The 7,306-nt window shown below is 40.7% G+C and overlaps 1 non-coding gene across 1 annotated transcript; it reads right to left on the bottom strand.

Annotated features, from left to right (window-relative positions):
* Positions 1 to 5,984: 5,984 nt before the first annotated feature.
* LOC133820536 (small nucleolar RNA R71) lies at positions 5,985 to 6,091 on the bottom strand. The gene has a single exon (XR_009886943.1). It is a non-coding gene; the product is annotated as a small nucleolar RNA R71 (small nucleolar RNA).
* Between the last annotated feature and the right edge of the window lie 1,215 nt (positions 6,092 to 7,306).

The raw sequence follows: 7,306 nt of genomic DNA, 5'->3' as shown, positions 1-7,306 counted from the left end.
GGGTCCTGAGATGGTTCAAAGGACCAATGAGGCGATTGAGAAGATCAGAGCGCGAATGCTCGCCTCCCAGAGTCAACAGAAGAGTTATTCAGACTTGAAACGCAGGAGTGTAGAATTTCAAGTTGGTGATCATGTATTTCTTAGAGTTTCTCTAATGCCCCGAATTTCTTAATAAGGGTTAGGACCTTGATTAGTAGGCCGGGAGGGCCATAATTGTTTAATTATGCCATTAAATGAATTTATGCATGTTTATGCGAATTATATTATAATATGATGTTAAATGCATGCATGTAGGTCCACATTTGTTTACAGGGGTGTTTTGGTAATTTGGCCTGTTGAGGGCATAATTGTATATATTTGTTTGCATGTCAATGATATATTGTGAGGCCACATTATAATGTGGATTGGTTCGATTTATTCGGCATGAGACGATCTTTAAGTATAATTTATCGGTTTGGTCATAACAGGCTTAAGCTCGGGGCTCGGGGTGAGTCTCGGGGTGTTTTTAATGATTAGAGCATTACCGGGAATTATAGGGTAACGGGATATGAATTATTGGTGTTTGAGATTATTGAGATTAGCGGTAATTGGAGCGCGTTAATTATGATTAACGAGATAGGTGGAAAGTACCAATTTTACCCTTGGGAAGGCTTTAGAAACTTTTAATGACCTAGGGGCATTTAGGTCATTTGGTTTGGATGTATATGACCTTTAGGTGGCTGTAGAAAACAGAGAAAAAATAGGGTTTTCCTTCTTCATCCCGTACATCATTCTCTTCCATTTCTCCTTTGGAGTTTTTGAGCTCAAAGTGAGGTTTCAAGCTAAGAAATCAAGGGGCTGGGTTTGTAGACTTGGTTCAGCTATTGAAGGAGGTGTAATCTCGGATTTGAGGTGAGTTTCAGCCATTAGTTTCTGGTTTTACTCTGTTTTAGCTTTGAGTTTTTAGTTTATAACTCTCTTGATGGATAGTTGAATTGATGGAAGTTTGATTGATGTTCAACTTGGGTTTTGATGAGGGTTTGATATAGATGATGTTTAGGGGTTGGATTGAGTGTTTGGAGGAGGTTTGGAACTGGTTTGAAGGTTTAGTTCCGAGGGAAAACGCAGGGGAAAGCAAGCTGGTGCTTGCTAGTTTTGGTAAAGGGTCGCGGCATGGCTATGGTGAGCTGCGGCCTACGTGCATTTTTGTGAGGGGAATGGCCCTGTCAGATGGGTGAGCCGCGGCCCATAGAGGCAGTTTTTGCCAGAAAAGGGTTTTTGACTTGGGGATGCTTGCCATAGGCCTCGGGGTTGATCCTACTACTCGGTTAAGTGTGGATTGATGTCCCAGAGGCTAGATATTGGTTTGGGAACCTATGTTGATCATTTTTATTGATGGTATCCTATATTTGGTTATGACTAGGTGACCGCTAAAGGACTAAAAGTTGATCGTTCTCAAGGGTCATTCTTTTAATCATTCTAGCTCGAATCTGAGGTAAGAAAACTGCACCCTGTGTATATGTGACATGCATGGCTATTGTTAGGGTCATTTTAGGTTTGTTTTAGGGATCGTTTTAGGTTGTGTTTTTAGTTATTTAGGATTGTTTAGTGCATATTTATGCTTGTTTTCTTCTTGTTCCAGGTTTTAATGGTCAATTACATAATATGGAATGAAATGAGAAGAAACATGTTAAAACCGATGAATAAGATGGATTTAGTGTTGATTGTGGAGTTTCAAGACATCATGTGTGGAAGATACTACATTAAAGAGGCTCAACACACGTCGTTTATGTTCTATAACGCAAGTCTGAGACTTTATGCCACATTTTGACAAAGATTTAATCATTTTCTGGAAACATGTCTAGAAAACGAAGCTGTAGATATTTCTCTAAGCTTTCCACATCTTTTTAAATCGTTCAATTCGGAGTTATATTGAAGGAGTTATGATCAAAATACGATGAGCTGACGCTGCTAGCTGTTCAAAACGAGTTAGTTTTATTATGTGCAAAGTAGCGCCCCAGCGCTACAAACCAGCGCCCCAGCGCTGCCGAGAAACAGAGAGCATATTTTGATGCGGGTTATAGCGCCTAGGCACCACATTTCAGCGCCCCAGCGCCATCAATTTTCCAGAAACGTGTTTTGAGACTTATTTTCAGCGCCTCAGCGTTATCCCGTAGCGCCCCAGCGCTAGGGTCCGTACGGAAACACAATTTAGGGGAATTTTCAGGGGTAATCTTGTCTTTTCATGCAAAAAATGAATTAGGGTTCTTTTTCTTTTTCTTTTTCTTTGTGTTTTGATTCTATGTTTATGTTTGATTTAGTCATGTTTATGAACTAAATTTCTGTTTATGTTTTCTAATTGACTCTCTTGAAACTCTATTTTGATTTAATGCATTTATCTATGTAACACCCTCGATAGCCAAGACTGTTACACTGTGTACTTATAAAGATGCAAGACTCGCTAATCAAGTCATTAATTTGAAATCGTGTCGCTAAACATGTAAGAGCTAGGGTTTAAAAGGTTTTGGTCTCAGAAGACTCATTTAACATATATTAACTGTAGTAACATGGGATCCCATACAAAACGAAGTTAAAGAAAGTTTACAGACTCCCAAAATACATAAGGAACCACTAGCCATACTAAGGCCAAAACAGACAGTCTTTAGATTCCAAGTCCTTGCCTAGATCTCAACCGTGGCGGCCGAGCACCTGGCTATGTACATTCTGCTCGCCGAGCTCTCCAGTCAGGGCTGATCTAACTTGCCCTTGCCTTTACCTGCACCACGTAGCACCCGTGAGCCAAGGCCCAGCAAGAAAACATCACAGATAACTCAAACAACAACAACAGACAAATAACTCAGTAAGCATGTATACTCATCAAATATTCCACAACAGATAATTAGCATATACAATTCATTTCACATATTACTCAGGGCCAACGACTTAGGCCGCACCATCTATTTAACCCACTGACTCTGGCCTGCTTAAACCAAGCTTAGTGCATATTAAGCTGTCCTCGGATACCAGTGTCCGAGCCGCGCCCTGTGCGCTAGTAAGACCCTTGGCACCCTTAGGCCGCTGGTTCACTAAATGGCTTGCATGGCATAATACCATCTTTTCAAGCATCTACAATAGGGAGCCCTTAGTCCCGTCAGATATATTCAACCAGGTGTAGTTTTCTTACCTTTAGTCTATACGGTTATCGAATTACGAGCAACGCCCCTCAAGCACGATTCGTTCCCGAGCCTAAGATTTTATCACCTAGCCACAACCAAAACATAGGGTTTCATAAATAATCAAATATAGGTTCCCAATTACAAAACCAACTCCTGGGACTCCTAATTCCACCAAGCACGGTGGTGAAACCGAACCCGAGAACCCAAGACCACTCTCCCATGCCTAAAACCCTCAAAATCCCAAGTGTACAAGCAAGGGCTACGGCCCCCAAAGCCTAGCCGCGGCCCTTCCTCAAAACAGAGCCTATCCCCTCACTGAACCACACACGCACCGCGGCCCTTGCCTTGGGCGCCGCGGCGCACCCCCTTGGCCGAGCCCCCTTGGCTTCCTTGCATGCTAGGGCCGCAACGCTCTAGAACAGAGCCGCGGACCTCCCCTTCGAACACAGATTTTTCTCCATTCTAAAGCTCAAAACCTCACCTTAAACCATCCCAAAATTCCCTAACTCTTAACCAATTAATTCCCAACCTCTTTAACATGATCTAAACAGCATAACTCCCAAGAAAACACAGCCTAACACACTCCAATCTCTTCCTTTCAATTTCTGAAACCCAAATGCTAAAACACACACAAACCAGCCACCAAACTCAATCTAAAACCTCTAAACTTGGAGTTAGAACTCACCTTTGCTGTAGAACCACTTCACCAAGCTGTAGCCAAGCTAGGTCCCCAAGTTCCCTTCTTTAATTCTGCCTTAAAACACCAAAGCTATATTGGTTTCAACACTTAACCAAAAATCCAACTAGAGCACAGAATTCAACCACAGAAAAGATGTTTAGATGCTTACCTTAATCCCTGTTCTAGTGCTTGACAAACCCCTGAACTAGACCTTCAATTCCTCACCTCAAAACCAAGAATTCCAGCTTGTTTCCCCTTTGATTTACTGTGTTTTCTTCCCTTGGTTTTCCCCTTTGTTTCCCTTAAGCGTGAGAGAGAGAGAGCTGAGCCTAAATTAAGTCGGTTTATGTTTTTCTTCTAAAGGCTTCCTTAAGTCTGTCTCACGTGTTATGCTAATCCCGAGGCTCGGGGTGCCGGAACCGTCCCCGAGGCCAAAATGGTAAAATCTCCCATTATTTCCGCCTAGACATCCTAACCTTAAATATATCTCCATATATTTATTTTCATGTCCCGATAACCCAAATCCCTATTCGCTATCTAAAAGTATCCCCGACTTCTCCAAAGTCATATCTTAAACCCCGTTGTGACTTTTCCCACTATCTGGCCCTAGAATCGTCTTGAGTCATCCTCAGCGAACCTGTCCACATAATAATGTGGTTCTCACACATATAACATAGATCATATTACCACATAATATATTCAATTATCACATAAACAGTATTAAACACATAATTATTCATTAAATCACAATTATTCCAGTAATGCCCTCCTGGCACACTAATCAAGGCCCTTAAGCCTTATTAGCGAATTTGGGTCGTTACAATCTATTTTCTCTTCATCTGAAATCTATTCAATTTGTGTTTATTGTGTATGTATTTGACTGCGCATCTTTTACATATGATTTACGAATTTGAATCAAAAATCTGAAAAGTGAGATTTGAATATGCTAAAATTGAATAGACATAGATTTCAATTTAGAATGAGAGTATCAAATTGGTTTATGTGATTAAGGGTTGTATTCACTGCTTCCTATTGTTTGAATTTACCATAGAAATATAGGGGATTCACACTAGGTCGAGTTTTCCATTTCTTAACTCGAATAGTTAAAACTTTTGCAAACCTATCATTTCAATGAAGAAGAGTCTCAGTAGTAATTGCATTAAAGATTAATATAGTGGATAGTAGAGATGATTAGGATTCCTAATTGTTTTACAGTGAAGTTAATCCAAGGTTTTGCTATTATTTGTTATTTTATTTAATTTTTAATTATTGTTTCTGAACATTATAGTTTCTTTTGCTGTGTCTATAAGAATCAAGAATTCTAATTGATCAAATAGAAAGAGAAATTAATTGACTGGTAATTGAGAATTCAGTCCTTGAGGACGATACTTGGTTTTTACCATATTATTACAAATTGCGACTGTGTGCACTTGCATAGCTTAAAATTTCGCAACAAGTTTTTGGCGCCGTTGCCGGGGACTGAAAAAAATTATCAATATCAGTCTGATTAATTTTTATTCTAATTTGATTATAATTTCTCTTGTTTTTAACCTGTTTAGTTGCTTAATTTGTCTATCTCAGGTGAATTGTGTTATATGCGAAGCAGAAGAGGAGCAGACAGTCTTGTTCCTTTGAATCCTGAGATTGAAAAGTCATGCAAGCAAAATAGAAAGAACAAGAGGGAAGCCCAGAAATATGTGAAGATGGCACAGAATGATGGGGGTGACAGGAATGTTTTAATTCCTGGAATTGCACAAGGGGGCCAGGCTCAGAACAATGCTGAGAGGAGCTTGAGAGACTATGTACTGCCCACTCTGACGGGAGTACAAAACAGTATACGCCCACCAGCTGTAGAGGCTAACAATTTTGAGATCAAGCCAGCTATTCTACAAATGGTGCAATCCTCTGTTCAATTTAATGGGTTGCCTTCTGAAGATCCTCACACCCATTTTTCTAATTTTCTGGAGCTGTGTGGAACTTTTAAATACAATGGGGTGAGTGATGACGCTATTAAACTTAGGCTTTTCCCATTTTCTCTGAGGGATAGAGCTAAAAGTTGGCTGAACTCTTTGCAACCGAACTCTATTATTACCTGGCAAGTTTTGGCTCAGAAGTTTTTGTCAAAATTCTTCCCTCTGTCCAAAGCTGCTAAATTGAGGGGAGAAATCAATAATTTTTGCCAGAATGATGGAGAATCATTGTATGAAGCTTGGGAACGGTTCAAAGAACTTTTGAGAAGATGTCCTCATCATGGCATTGAACAGTGGATGTTAGTGCATAATTTTTATCATGGTTTATGTCCTACTACTAGAACTGTTATTGATGCTGCAGCGGGTGGTACTTTTTTGAGCAAGAGTGCAACTGGTGCTTATGAGCTGTTGGAGGACATGGCCACAAATAATCATCAGTGGTCTGAGGAAAGATCATCGGGGGTCAGAAAGGTAGCTGGGGTGCATGAGCTGGATGCAATCACTGTTCTAACAACACAAGTAGCCTCCTTGACAAAACAGTTACAACAGAGCACTGTATCTGCTAATGTGGTTCAAATGGCAGCTAGGTGTGAAATTTGTGGTGGTTCTCACTCTATTGATCAGTGCCCTATCAGTATGAATAATAACACTTCGATGGATCAAGCTCAGGTTCAAGCGGTGGGAAACTTTCAGAGGCCATTCAATAATCCATTCTCCAATACTTACAATCCTGGGTGGCGAAATCATCCTAATTTTTCTTGGAGGAATAATCAAGGCCAGCAACCTCAGTTTCAGGGTCAAATTCAGAAAAATATGCCTCAGCCACCAATGCATCAAGCCTCTTCATCACAACAGCCTAGGCCTCAACAATCCATGAATCAAGCTCCACCTGAAAGGCCTAATGAACTGCAAGCTGCATTATTGACCCTCACCAATACTCAAACTCAGTTTATGAAAGAGACTAGATCTTCTATCAAAAACCTGGAAACTCATGTAGGGCAGTTGGCTAATATGCTTAATAACAGACCGCAAGGAAATTTTCCTGGTAATACTGAAGTCAACCCTAAGGAGCAAGTTCAGGAAATTACTTTGAGGAGTGGGAAGCAAACTGAGCAGTCTAGATCTCCACAGGCAGTGGTTCAGAATGGAGAGATGGGTGAACAGTTTGATTCAGCAAAGGTTACTGAAGACCACCAGCTTTCAGAAAAGAGTCCGCCAGTTGTTAATGAGCAGCCAGTTCGAGTTCCATATCCTCAGAGGCTTAGAAAGACTACACTGGATAAACAATTTTCTAAGTTTTTAGAGGTGTTTAAAAAGCTGCATATAAATATTCCCTTTGCTGAGGCCTTGGAGCAGATGCCCAGCTATGTGAAATTCATGAAGGAGATTCTGTCCAAAAAAATGAGGATGGAAGACTATGAGGCGGTAGCACTCACTCAAGAGTGCAGCGCGATATTACAGAGAAAGTTACCCCAAAAGCTGAGAGATCCGGGGAGCTTCAC

This window comes from Humulus lupulus, chromosome 2 (genome assembly GCF_963169125.1).
Source record: "Humulus lupulus chromosome 2, drHumLupu1.1, whole genome shotgun sequence".
Lineage (NCBI taxonomy): Eukaryota > Viridiplantae > Streptophyta > Magnoliopsida > Rosales > Cannabaceae > Humulus > Humulus lupulus.
Note: the sequence above shows the minus strand (reverse complement) of the source record. Positions and strands in the feature narration are given on the sequence as shown.